Source organism: Pagrus major, chromosome 22 (genome assembly GCF_040436345.1).
Source record: "Pagrus major chromosome 22, Pma_NU_1.0".
Taxonomy (NCBI): Eukaryota; Metazoa; Chordata; class Actinopteri; order Spariformes; family Sparidae; genus Pagrus; species Pagrus major.
In genome coordinates, this window is record NC_133236.1 from 18,285,146 (window position 1) to 18,300,462 (window position 15,317).

A 15,317-nucleotide genomic window follows, 5' to 3' on the forward strand; every position below is an offset into this window, starting at 1 on the left:
TTTTAATTACCCATAATTCATTGCAATACGGAGGTGATGTTGTAGTTTTTCCAATTGCTGACTGAAAAAACAAAAAAGCACTTATTATGAATGCTTAAAACAATTACTTATTAAAACATTATTTGATTCGTGCAGGCCAAAAATCATTTTCAACCACATCATGTTACAGAAAGATGCAGAAATATGGGCTGTAGAGGTAATCAAAGTTGTTTTATTAGTGTAATGTTTGCTGTAGACTGAAGACTTGACATTACTGCCTTCACATTAAAATGCATTTATTGTGATGCACATGCAGGAAGTACCAGTGCAGAACCTTTTAAGTATATAGCCTTCTGCTGTAAATGAGCAGTGCAAAACAAACAGAGAAGAGATTGGTGACATTTGTCCAATACTTGATCTGATGCATTCCTAGTAGAAAGGTTTGAAGTTTTTCTTGTTTTTCAGACATAATCATCTCGTCCTTTATCTCTCCAGGTCTGAACTGTGTAGTTCAAGAGAAGATCAGACACACAACATCCTTTTTGCCAAACCTGCCATCAGCACAACATGAATAAAAAACCCTGTGTTTACAGAAGAAGACTTCCTCTCGAGAGCTTTACCTTCGCTCCCACACTGGTGAACCATGAACGACTCCGACAGACTCTAGAGATGCTGCACATCAGCCCTCAAAGCCTCCTGTGAAACAACAACAACAAAAAGAAAACTATGTCAAACTTACAAATCTTAGAATTATGCAATTTTTCCTTTGACACCCAGTCTGTTGATATCAAAGAGACACTGCTTATCAGAAGGGGTTTCAGGTGGAATACAAGGACTAAATATCAAGCAAAGATTGAAGGAGTGCACGGTGCAGTTGTTCCCGTTGAAGACAAAAAAACAGTGTAAAGTGAAAAAATCAAGAAGTGATGTGGTGTAAATCTGATCCAGTGGTTTCCTGGGATGTGTTATGTTGAAAAAAAAAATGTTCCCTCCGTTCTCACTTAGTGATTTTAAATGTTCAGTGTTTGTTTTTTGGGATTTTTCTGTTTTATCATAATTGTTTCTGCATCATACATGTCTGTATGAAAAGAATCGGTGTATTGATGAAAAGGTGGACATGGAGTATCTTACAGTACATGCAAACACACAAACAGACAAACCAACACTTTGCCCCATCTTGCAAAACTTTCAGAATCCTTAGAAGTTAAGATTTCTCATCTTACTACCATGCACTTCCAGTTTTGTTCTTATGAATTGCTTGAATTAAATGAAATGCCGCATATTGAGGGTTTCATTACAATTAGCTGAATATTACAAAAATATTTGTTATCTTTTGTGTATATCTAACTGTAAAGAAAAAGAAAAAAGACTAGAGGAAGAAAATCTCTGTCGTGGATATTTGTACAGTGCAGGGCAGTGGGAAGTTCAAGAAGCAGGGGGAAAGATCTCGTCCGTCATTTCTTAGATTTCTTAACTTCTGGTGAGTTCCGTCGAGGTCGTTTATCACTGCAAATGATGTAGCCAAAATGAATACCTGTGTCCTAGGGTTGTGAACATTTCCACACCATAACAGGTGCTATGTAAAACAGTGTTGAATCCTGCCCCTGAGAGCAAGCCGTGCATTTTGTGTGTTGGTTTTGTTTCTGTTTTGACCCTGCAGAAGCCCAAAGCTGCAGCCACGTGTAGCACGGCGAGGGGTTTTTAGGCTCATTCCTCTAGAAGCCATTTGTTTCTCGAGTAAAAAAAAAAAAACACAATAAGCTATCTCTGTATATTGCCAAATTACTTGAAACAAACAGTAGGATATGCTGGCAGCCAAATCACAGCACACACATGCACACACACACATATATATATTACACACACATAGATAGAGAAAAATAATACCAGGGATCTGTGTTAAGCTCTGCTGTTTTCTTGTCATGAGCTTGGTGGGGCTTGTTATGCATATATAGAATCACTCAGGGGGGAGTTTAAGTAACATCAAGTCACAATCTAATGGTATTTTAACATTTCTTGATAAAAAAAAAAAACAGTAATACTTTGTGTTTGTGAACTTGTAACCTGTGAACTTTTGGCCGTCAAGATGAAGCGGAGGAAGGAAGATAAACGTCAGGATTAAGACTTTCACGCGGCGATCTGTTGTTTTTGGTTTTGCTGTCATAGCTTTTTGTTTTTTCCTTGTGTCAGACTCACGCACACACACATCCCCTCATGGACACGCCTGGTGCTCCTGCAGGTGACTTCCTGTATCTCCTGAGTACATGTTAATGTGTGTGTTTATCTGTGGAGTTTATTTCTGTTGGGGACGTGTAAAATCCCTCACTATCCCTCATGGTGCATACAGCACAGCCGACTGTATGCATGTATGTATTTATGCATTATGAATCGTGTGAAATGCATATATACTCGCTGTATGTCCTTATATACTCATGTAGTACTTGACCCTTGGGTTTTGTGATACCTCTGAAGGTAAAGTTGAAGAAATGATGAACAACGTTACAGGAAGGAGGGAACACTGTTACCAGCGATTTTAATTGTGGAACCAGATTTTTTGAAATGGCAGACAGCGCCATTGTTGTAGCATCTGGAGACCCTGGTATCCCCTCTCTGTGTATGGAAGCGTATGTCCCCGCTATGTATAATAGTGTACAGATGTGTGTATATCACTTTGAGGCCAAGGCAGAGGAGTGTGTGTGCATGGTTGGCTAGAATGATCTACTGTGCTATCCGAGGTTTAGTGCATGACCTAGCTGTAACCCCCCTCGACCCTTCCAATGGTGCCGTCCTGCGACAGAAATTGTAATCCAGAGAGGGAACCCTGTGTCTTTAGCACTCAAACACACACTTTCTAGTATAAAATCAGGGCTTACAGTGCTGCAGGCGCACCATCCTCCCGTATTAACGGGTTTATTATTATTACGAGTGTGTGATGCAGGCACAGGGAGAGCCTCCTTAATGGACGTTCCTCAGCTTCACACTTGTTTTATTCCACGTGGAGTACAGTAGGTTCACGTCCCGGTGCTCTCAGTGAGCATTTGGTTTTAACGTCATCTGACAACGAGCTGGAATTTCCTACACAATTTCCAGAACATTATCGCATGTCTTTTAGCAGGGGGGGATTCCTGAGCCATCACCTGAACGCCTAAGCATTAAAATTCATCTCCACTGACTGCACTGAATACTAGGAGCGCTTTACTTCTCCGGTGAAGAAGACTGACAAGGTGAAAGAGGGGTTATTGATCCTTGATAAACCGCAAATCTCAATCGCATGAAGATGTTCCTCACATTTTGTGCATTCAGTGTAAAATGTTTTGGCTATTCAGGGAGAAAGTTTACACTTAGTCATAGTGGAGCAGGCCTTCCACGCAACCACTCAGTGCTACTGCTTCATTCAGGCACAGACTATCTCTTCTTGTGTCCAACACACACACACACACACACACATCTGCGGCACAACACGTGCAAATTTAAAGCTAAGAGAAGCAAAAAAGAATAGAAGAGACATACCACTAGATACCTTAATCACCTCTTGGACGTTTCCTTTTCGTTATCTTCTCTCAAACCCTTTTCATCCTTGTTTAGAGGCCCAGGCCAGCCCCCCTCCATACGCCCTCTGAGCTTCGCCCTTTGAACTTTGCCCTTTATTAACCTTGCTTCTTCTCGACTTGATGTTAGTGGGTATTTTTCCTGTGTATTCCATTTTGAATTGTAATCTAGTTTGTATAAGAAATGGTGCGCATGTAAATAAAGCTTGGTGAGGCTCCACACCCATTCTGTCTCCTCGTCTGAGCTCATTTTGTCGCTATAAAAGTATGAAAGCATTACAAGTGCATCAACTTCACGAGTGCCGTGGAAGCACAGGGCCGCTGTTAACAGCTCATATTGCTGCGAGAGGAAAGTGTTTCAGCTCTCGCCTACTTTACATGTGATGTTAATTCACAAGTCAACTTGCCAACTGCTTTCCAAAACAGTGCGTGTGTCTGAGCGCATGTGCACGAACAGATTTAACCTCACACTCCCTACAGAGGATAAATCTCTTTCTCATGTCAGTCTGGAGGGAACGGCAAAACAACACCATGTTCTTCCAAATTCCTGGAAGTCCTGTTGCACAATGTTTTGTGTAAGGCTACATTAAACGAGAGCAGACATACAGCAGCACTCTCCTACAACTGGGCTGAGTACTTTTCCTATGTTGCGCAACATCAAGGGAAAGGGGGAAAAGTCAGAGATGGGGGTCACTGGCATGTCTAAAATTTCCCTCAGGGTTCTGTGACAAATATCAACCCTGGCCAAGCAGCTTATTCCCCTTCTGCCTTTAGAGCAGCCAACAGGCCACTTTCACCTTATGCCAGAGGTCAAGCCTGTTGTCATGAAATGATTATTCTAGACTATCCAGTAAGTTTAATAGTTACAGGACTAACAGGTGAATCATTTGTAAACCTGTAAGAATCCACATTTTTCCTCTTACCTGTAGTGCTATTAATCCATCTGGATATTTTTGTGCGAGTTGCCGAGTTTTGGAGATATATTGTCCATAGAGATTTCTGCTTTCTTCCACGCATAATGGAACTAGATGGCACTAGATGGCAAAAACAGTAATGTCCCTTTCCAGAAATCATGACCTGGTTACTATGACAATCCACAGACTTTGTTGTGAGCAGTTTAATGAAGGAACTATCCTGTACATTTGCTTACTATGAACCTCATTCGAAGGCTCTGCCACCACTCAGATTTATAGTATGCTCCATATTATGAACATACAATTATAGACCAACCTCAAATCTTCAAAGTGCTGCATTTCTCAGCACTCAGAGTAAAAAGTAGTCTGAATGATTTATGAAACCTAAGCTGTGTTGTCATATACAGTATGGTAGTCATAACCACACTAATCTTCATCATTGCCAAACCCAGGACATGCATCAGGTACTTTAGGTCTACCAATGTGGCCCTTTCGTTTGTACTCAAATATACAAAAGAACCTCAAACAAACAGACCATCCTTTCTGTTTGCTTTCATGGAGAGCAGACATTTTAGAAGGGATAAAAGAAATCCTCCAAAGAGCCACTGCAAAGCTCAGGGTTGACTGCAGACTCTAAAATCTGCTTTATGACTGAGAGAGCAGGCTCACCACAACTGCAAATACCAAACCCACATTTCAGTGGCAGTTCCCAAGTCAGCTGGTCACCTGACTGACTTCATGTCTGGCCCGGCTGCAGTCACACCAGTCTGCACGAGGTCACTGAGGTTATTGTTTGGCTGGAAACTCTTCTGATCTCTATTTCCTCAACTGTATTCGAGAGTAACTACTAGCAGACGTTAGCGTGATGATGGCCATCATTTTTAGCTTTCAAACTGAAAGAAAACTAAATGTGGCTCTCAAATTTTCACTTCTGTATAGTTAGAGCATTCCAAAGCTATATCCTCATGTCATTTTATACACTACTATAAGCACTACTCTTGTTTCTGCTGGTTGTCTCGCTCCGTGGTTTCATGTCATGTCACAACTAACTGACTGTGTCTATTTGTTCGTCTCCACCCACGTCTCGATGCTTTATTCGCCTCTGCCTTGTTCCATGTTAGTGGGCTCCTATTTTGTAAATGTCATCTTTGTTTTAATACAGGAAGCAATTAACCTGTGAACTGAGAACTCGCAGTTTGCCACCAGAAACCAGAAATTGACTCACGGTTGATTCAACTGAGCAGCGTTCTTCATGTGGTAAAAGTACAAACACCACATAGCAAAATGACTCTATTAAATGCTAAAGTCATGCACTGAAAAGTAAAAAGTAACTTTTAATCACACTTACCATAAAAAAGGAAATGTAACCACAGAGCAAAAACAATTACTTTTTGATAAACACTGGGGAGGATTTGTAACCTTTTTACAAACCACTTGAAGTTTGGGTAAACCAAGGCTGAGTGCACAGCCTCATTATGTATAAATGATATACTGCATGCATAATCCTGTTAATGTGTCCATGGCTTGTACCGTATATATACATACCTGTGATTACTGTTATTACAAGTATTGTTATAACAACAATTGCTATTAGTTTGTTTTGACTGTACTGTACCTCTTTTCTGCTGGAAAAAAGTAAGTAATTGTCTGTAGTTTTGAGAAGAAATTCAAACTCAGAATTTTAATATTTACAATATTAATGAGGTAATAATACAAACTCTGGAAGCTGGAAAGGTGGCAGGGTCCGCCAAATATAAACAAAGTAAAACAGTATGAATTGTGTTGTCCTTTAAGGTCAGTTTGTTTATTCAGTCATGAAATCAAAGGAAGTTTGATTATTTAGTTAGTTTTTCTTTCTCTTCTGATTAAAATGTCTTTCCCCAAACCACATTGATGTATAAGCTGCATTCTATTGTTGTAGTTGGTTGCGGTGGAGCTAATTTGCAACTATTTTGCATTAGGCTATAATTATTATTATTTTTTAATATAAATTAGATTAAATTATGGATTAATCTGCAGCTGTAGCTGATAGATGAATGTAGTTATGTAAACAGGACAATATTTCCCTCTGATAAGCAGTGAAGTAGAAGTATCATGAAATAGAAATACTCAAGTATTACCTTAAATAACTCACATTTGCACTTAAGTACAGTAGCTCTTATTGTCCGAATGGGATGTTATTCTGTTTTAGAGGGTAGTGATAAGCCATGTGAGTCTTTCCATACACACAAGTCTTTGTTTGTTTGTTGTTTATAGTGTACAGTGTGTAGTATCATGCATCAGCGAGTCCACGTCACACAACAGGCCTGCAGCTGCTTCACAATATAAGCCTTAAATATGACAGTGTAAGCTGGACACCATGGCTATGAATGCACATGACTGTTGTAAAATTGAGTGACCTTTGTTTAATTGATGTGATGCTTGTAGTTGTTGTTTTTAATCTTGTAGACATGTTTGTGTTTATATTTTTCTGGGTGAGACAATTTTCCTGTTCCAGCAATGAAGTTATTTCATTCTATTTTAACCCTTGAAACCGTGAAGCAGTCAGTCTAGCAAGCTTCTGTGGGTATTCAGTACATGGAAGTGTTGTGTTTTATTGAAAAACATACAACTGATCATAGAAAACATATCATATACGGTAGAATATAAAGTGAATTTACACTGATAATTCATTCAGCCCAACACTTTGTTCATGTTTGCCAGTTTCTTGTTGAGAGTGTGATTATTTTGATTCAATTTGCTCTGACTAAATAGTAGCGAGTGACATATCAATCCTGTCATTTTCAGTTGACACAGAAGCTGAGGAAGTGGTTGCCAGGAACAGTTTATTTAATGTTTATCACGTAAATCAAAGACATTTAAGAGTCGTCCTTTCTGTAACTCAATTTACACTTTAGCTGTGTCAGTTGTTGAAATTTCTGTCATTATTTTTGCATTAAGCTATTTAAAAGGATGACTTGCCTACTATTAAACTCCGATTGGTCAATTGTTTCTCTAACCTGTTGGAACAGCTATCAATAGGCTCAACATGGGGCCTTTTCGACTCACTGAACACATCTGAGAGACAGGCAGTGACTCAGAGGTCTGGAATCAGGCTGACAATGTCCTGGGTTATGGGACGGCAGGTAGTGTATGACCTAATGTTATCTTTGTAGAGCCAGGACTGTGAGTCATAGTTTCATCCATTGTGACAGCTACATAACCACAAAAGCAGATGACTTAAGAGAGTAATATTTTAAAAATATGGCTTTATGTGTTTAAACTCAGGAGTCAATATGGTTCTTTTTTGTGGCTTGAATGATTTAAGTTGTTCTACGTTTAAAAAATCATCACATGCCTTTCAACATGGCAAACACATTTTCTAGGAGCCTGTCCTCATCAGAAAAAACAACCACATAGGTTGAAAATGAAAGCAGCTTATTACATTATATAAATCATAAATATTATATGCCGATTTCTACATAGTGTTGCTGTAAACGAGACTTGTGTTTCTAGTAACGAGAAAAAAAAAATTGAAAAAGGACTTGGTATGTTTCACCTTCCTGCCAAGGAAACTCAACCTAGTATATATATTTTTCTTTTCTTTCTCTGTTTTTATCATTATTTATTGATTGTTAGTTTGTGATTTTTATTGGATTTATAATAGAGTATAATCTACTTTACGGCTGCCTCTAAACTACTCCCCCTTATTGTTCCCCAACATACACACGGCATCACACACAGGAATCCCACACATAGACAGCCACAACATTTCTCCAACATATAGCGCCAATATCCCAGTACTTTAAAAAAAAAATTAATTTGTCAGCCTTCTCTGTATTGAATGGTTGTTTGTCCCCTCATAATGTGCTTTGTACCTAGTCGTGTCATCTTGTTTCACACAAAAACAAAAAAAAATACAAACATACAACTTTATCGTCCAGTGAGGCGGTCTGTTGGCCTCGTGGCATATCATCAAAACACGCACATAATGCAACAACACTGACATTATAAATACTATACACAACATTTAAGAAAACGTAATAAAAGCCTCACAAAAGAATGAAAAAGATTAAAAATGTAATCCCTAAGGTGGTACACTGACATATTAATCATCATAACATCTTGTAATATGCACCTCTAATCCTCTCCAAAACCTCACGACCTATGACTACACTCTGTCTTCTAATCCACCTCTGCTCACTGTACGACCAACCTGACTGTTTGATGTGGTTGCACGGCACATTCAACAAAAGGCTTAAGCAATAATAACGTTGGAATTTGAACACACACACACAACAAACAGACTACTGCCTGGCCAGATTGAAGGGTGAGGAGTCACTGTGGTATTAGTCATAAAGACTGGTTTGGCGACAAGTTGATAAAAAGATAAAACAAAGACAAGGCATCTATCTATCTATCTATCTATCTATCTATCTATCTATCTATCTATCTATCTATCTATCTGTCTATCATCTATCTTTTCTCTTCGTTTGCACACACAAACTGAGACACACGATGCCATGCACAAATGCACCTCCTGGCTAATGAGACGTGAGTCATCAATATGTGGTGTGGGGTTCAAAGTGTAAACAAGATGGAGATGTGATGGATTTGTTGAGATGTGGCCATTAGCGGGCTTCTCATCCCCCCCAACACTGACACCGCTCTGTTGATGGATGTGGTGAGGGGCTTCTCTTAATCTCAATAGCCCGCCTGATCTCTATACCTTATCTGAACTCCTGCTCCACATATACACACACGTACACACACACAAACACACATACTAATTGCTGCTAGCCACACAAGGACAGATCCAAGACAAGGGTGGGGGGGTGGGGGGGGTGGGGGGGGCTGAGAACTGAGCAGTCGTAAATGATACTTCTGTGTGTGTGTGTGTTTGTGTGATAAGAGTGTGTGTGAGCGTGTGCATGCGCGCGCTAAGTGCTGCAGTGGGATGATGTCATCTCTGTAATGGCACACCGGCACAGAGCATTGTCCCGCAGCACCTCCATTCACAGGCTGTGATCAGCGTCATTGAGGCAGATTATAGCTCAGAATCACAGCCTGTGGTGGGACGACAGATCGCTTCACACTGCACAGACGTTTTGTAATTACAGATTCACACGCACACACAATGAGTATGCACCAACAGACAAAAAAACAATCATCATCTTAATGGATTCACACGTATTGCTTGCTGTAATTTCTATAATCACAGGCCTTTCAGTTCCTTCTCATCCGTTTCCTTTGAGATTGGCAGCATGTCCATATGGGCGCATCACAAGTACGACGAATGTGTGAGGATGTGATGCACAGTATCGGTGTGAAAAGTGATAGGCAGGAGTGAGGTGCAATGAAATGACAGAAATAGAGATAGGGGAGGAAGTGAGAAGAAATGGTTGGGTTAGTAGAAAGAAATAGAGAGAGAGAGAGAGAGAGTCAGATGTGGCAAGTAGGTGTTGAAACTAGAATATTTCATAATGCTACCATCTAAAATTTTAGAGGCGATGTCGTCAAATATGTACTGCAGAATGAAGGGAGACCTGAGACCTTGTCTTTTATGGCTGTCGTACATCAGCAGAGCCCTTCAGTCGCAGAGAGACTGGAAGCTCTTGCAGAGGGTCTGTGGTGTCATTCCCCAACTTTTTTTCTATGGTTTACTTACATTTGTAATCGTCTCTGATGATTTTAAGACAGTGTGGTCCCCCTTCATTGCTTTTGTTTGATCAGCAAAGAATTTCAGTCCACAGGTGGTCCAGATCTGGTAGCCAGGGCAATATCTCAGCCAATTGTATGATTATAACTGGCCCAGATTCCCGTCACTGGGCCATACCAACCTTGCTATACCAAGAGTCCTATTTTTTTTTCTTTCTTTTAGTTGTTAGTCTGTTGTTTTGGGGCCTGTATGCGCGTCACCACAGTAATTATGTGTTCTTTGTGGTTCATTATGTTTTGTGTTTTCTTGTAATGGTTTTGAGTTATAGAACATCAAAACTATTCAAGTGGACATTACGTAACAGAGCTCCAATAAAACGTATATTTAACATATTTAAAAAACATATGAGACTCGAAGAATCATGGTTACGATTCAAGTTGGCAACTGAACCATTCTCATGACAAATGAGCAAACTCTGTCCACTGAGGTCGACCATACGATGTGGATAAAAGGTCTGAAAAAAGCTAATGCACTTTGAGTTATGTTCATTTTATTTTAATGTTTTGGTCAAACCATTTAGGGCTGTAATTAAAACACATCTGACCCAATATGCATACATGCTCATGAATGTTACCCTATGTATTTAGAGCAAAAATATAAATAAAAAAGAAAAATGCAATGCTACGACAGACAACCACACATAACCGTCCAAAGTAGGCATGAGCAAATTTAATTACAATCAGAATGAAACTTAACAAACAGAACTGAGAGTTTTGCAGCTCTGTTTGTGGGTTGACCAAGTGGTATTTCTGTACCACAGCAGAAGCTGCTGCTTCACTGCTGTGGGAAGGTACAATAAATGTTAAACACTGTATTGTCTCTTAATTACTTTCAAGTAAAAAAATAGAAAAAAGGATTTTCTCCCTGAAACAGAGAATTAACATAAGTATAAAATCAAGAGGGATGAGGATTAACAACAGTAACATACTGCAACATTACAAGCAGATACCAAACAGGGTCATTATTTTAAAAAATACACTCCAAACAGACAATGAAAGAGGCTGATTTCAACAATTATGTAAAATGATTATTTCTTAAATAGCCACGCGTTTCACTAAACTGAACTTGAATAGAGCGCTTTGAGGATAGTAATGTAATTTCCCTAGGCAGGTGAAAGTCTCAGAATGACTGAAATGTCTTTCCAACGTGAGTTTTACTTTCATTAATTAGTTTCATAAAGGAAGGAATATGTTGGTGTCATTATGGAAGGTAACATCAAATACAGAACAGATTATTCACACCTGTGTGAATGGACGATGTCTCCATCGCAATACACTCCTCTCCCTGTATTTCATCCTTTCTTCATCTGGTTTTGTTGAATCACTCGCTGATCTCTCTGTAGTTTTCCACTCTCGCTCTCCCACATGAAAGACCCTGATATATGACGAGGATGAATCTGAAATGTGAAGAGAAAAGAAGTGTGAATGGAACTTGGAGGATGTGTAATAGAGGATAAGGAGAGGAAAAAGCCGTAGAGGCTGATGGATGTTCCCGCTCTTTCTTGTTATCCACCTTAGTGAAGCATCGCCATGGATTCGAAATGATTTTGTTCTCTCCGTCTCAATCGATACACGGGGGCTTGACCATTGATGGGATTGAACTGGATAACCTCACGCACCAGCAGTGCACGAGTGAACTGTTAGAAGAGGGGAAATCATTGTTTTGATTGATGCTTTTCATTTGTCACATTGATTTGTTTTGAACTCGTGTGATGTAATCAGAGTTACATACGATAAACCTATTTTGTTTTATTGTATTTGATTTATCCAGTAATAAAAACCAAATCCAAAATGAGAGCATTTATAAGACATGATAAAATCTGCTTAAAATCACTTTCCCCTCGCAGTCATTTTCTCAGCTTCTGCTCCCCCTCCTGCTCGATTTTCTCACCTTCCCTTCATTCATTCTCACACCTCCTTTTTATATCACCCTCAGTATGTTTAGTTTCTCTTATTTCTCCACTGTCAACCCCACTTTTCCTCAATAACAGCAGCACACAGAGAAGGAGAGAGGAGGATGCTGGGAGGGAGATGAGGTGGAATAATCATGCAGGAAGCAGAAAGGCTGCCTGTCCTTCATCTCCTCCACCTTTATATCAAGCCAGTATATAGAATTCATCTCTCCTTCACACACACGCACACACACATACCTTGACTGTGTTATTTCCCCATGTGAGGGGGCATCGTGCTCGGCTTGCTCTCAATCCTGTTGCTGTATAAGCCCACTAACCCCCATCATGTTCCCATCCCCCACCACCCTCTGGGTTGAGAGCATTACCTCCCACTGTAGCATGTGGCTGCATGTGACTGCATTACATGTGTGTGCACTGGGTCATAGGGCGCAATATATTATATTGTATTCTACCATGCTGCCCTTTAATGGTGGAGGATTCTTCATAAAAAACATAAAAAATCCATTTGTGAAACAGCGGAGTTAAAATGTCTGAAGATGAAGACACAGTAATGAGTGTCAGTGTGTCATGTAGGTGTGAGAACACATCTTGCATCATCCACCACTGACCTACATGGAAATGTGTTATCTTGCGGAGTGTGTGTTCATTACTGTAGATAACACATTACTTATCTTCTTCATTGGTTAGCCTCCATCGCCTACTATGACAGAACTGTTGTCCTTCTTATGAACGTCCTCATGTGCTTTGTGACTTTATATAGCCTACAGTAGACAATAACTAGATAAAGACAAAGGTAGAGGTCTGGCTCTGGGCACAGATTCGTACAGTAGACACATGACATGGACAGTGGTTGTTATGTTGACGGCACAACATTTTTTTAACAAAGGTGAAAATCACAATAAAACTGGCCATATTGACAAGTGCAGTTATCTTCACTAACACGACTGTTGGCAGTGTAGTCTTATGACAAACTGCGACTGTCTCAAGTTGAAAAATTATCTTTTAAATTGACAAACATCATATGTGCAATTAATGGCACAATTCAAACAGGATCAAAAAATGATTTGTCTCTCTCCATTCAGTACCACACATATTTTTTTCAGAAATACGGTCCCATGGTGGTCCAGCGCAAGGGACGCAACTTCGGCTCTCTATAGTGGTCGCCAAAGTTGAACATGGCTGGACAGGCAAAACAAAGACGAGGACACCATTACTCCATTATATCTTTACATAGCAAAACTGCTTTATGAACATTCGAAAATCTCTGGTCTCTGGGTCAAATTTTAATCAGTCTGCCCTTTACAGTGTGCTCTGTGCACTGTACATGATGGGAACTTGGATGCAACAGGTGTCCAAAAACAAATATTGCCCCAATGCTACGAATTAGGTTTATCCGGCCATGCACATATACAGTAAGACCTTAAACTCTTTTTTGACAATAAAGCATGTTAAACTAAAGTGAATGTATCAAGTTAATTACAGAACACAAGTGTCTCATTCTTATTTTAAGATCAGTCTCAAATGTTGTCACGACAAATGACTGTTTTGTGTTTTGTGAAACACTTACACAAAACACAATCATAAAAAACTCCTTATTTACTAAATGGCAGATATGTTATACAGCAATATTCTAATTATTAGTTCAAATAATTCTTACGAATGAAATGATGACTTGCAATTCAAAATAGCTGTAGCAGGTTTATTTACTGTTTTGTTATAATTGTTGATTTATTTTGAAAATTGATGTACGGGTGTATCATTACAATGATTCATAGATGGGTGTGTTGGTGCACAGTCAATGTAGACCCTCACCCACCCCCATCCTCCTCCACACACACACACACACACACACACACACACACACACACACACACACACACACACACAGAATGTCAAGGTCACTGTGCTCCACACATCCATATATCTTCTCTGCACTGGCCTAAATGGAGGGTACTACACACAAAGACACAAAGAGAGAGTCAAAAGTATTGCTTTGGGCGTGTGTGTGTGTGTGTGTGTGTGTGTGCGCACGCACGCGTTGGAGTGAATTATGGCCTGCACTCACCATTAAAACCACCAGGGAAAGCACATACATAGCTTCATTACTCCCTTTCTCCATCTTTCCCTTCCTCCCTCCGTCCCCTGTTTTCTCCACGCGTTAAGTAATAGTGATGGTGGTGTGTTGGCTGGCGAGACAAAGAGGAGCTAATCTACCATAAAGAATGAGCCGACAGGGAGGTGAAGTCAGCGGTCCAATCAGACATAAATCTCACACTGTAGAGACTTATTTATAATTAATATATTTCCCTAAAGTTTTCAAAATGTCAAGAAGCCATACTCATGCATGAATGAGGTTAATACTAACACATGTGAGCAACAGTCAAATGTGGATAAATGATCTCTGATGACTTTAATTTGCATCCTGTGTCTCTTTAAATTTCTGTCTTGCATCTCTATGTGTCATATGTGTGACTGCATGCACATGTGTTTGTGTTTTTATGCTTGTGTGACAGTGAATAATTTCCCCACCCGTCTCTTAAAGGCCTCTTTCTCATCTGTGTTACATATGTGTTTACGGGTGCCTCTTTAGGATGTGACATGTACATCTGTGTATTTATATGTTTGTGTGTGCATGTGTGTGAGAGTCCATGTATAGTGAAACATGTGGCATTGCCCTCTGACTTTGTTTATTAAGACTGGAGCAGAACCCCTTGCACGAGAGCGAAACATGCAAAAGATCAGTACCACCTCCATGCTTTTTTGTCTTTCATTAAGAGATCTGAACAGATTCTAATGTTGTGTTTTTGTTTGTGCTTTTCTCTACATGTGCATGCAACATCACCGTCATCAGGAGATCATGATAGCATTTAGGAAAGAGAGAGATACAGGAGGAAATAAAAACAGAAGGGGAGAAAGAAAGAAGGTAACGCTAAAGGAAGGCTAGCCATCACAGTGTGGTCGTTCGCTGGCAGATATCACCCAAGAGGGATGGATGATCCTCACAGCTGAACAAAGGACATCAGGTCTGGGGGAGGGGTGACAGCAGGACGAGAAGACCTCACCGATGATGCTGATATAGAGCGTGTGTGGCAGTTAATATAGTGCAGGTTACTATAGTGCTCCATAAAATGCTCTGCAGAATGTCCTGCTGCAGACGTACAGGAGGTCATCTTGGTACAAGTCTCTCCTTTTGTTAAATATGTGATATTCTTACCATTTTAGAATTTGTTGACAGTGTTTACTGGATGTTTCGTTTTGGGTTGAAA

At 39.9% G+C, this 15,317-nt stretch overlaps 1 protein-coding gene across 1 annotated transcript in view; it reads left to right on the plus strand.

Moving 5' to 3' along the window:
• The window catches only part of foxo3b (forkhead box O3b), a 44,175-nt gene extending 40,422 nt beyond the window's left edge, over window positions 1–3,753 (plus strand). The window contains exon 4 of the mRNA XM_073492644.1: window positions 475–3,753. The gene's annotated coding sequence lies outside the window, so the exon portion shown is untranslated. The remainder of the gene's footprint in view (window positions 1–474) is intronic.
• Window positions 3,754–15,317: the final 11,564 nt, after the last annotated feature.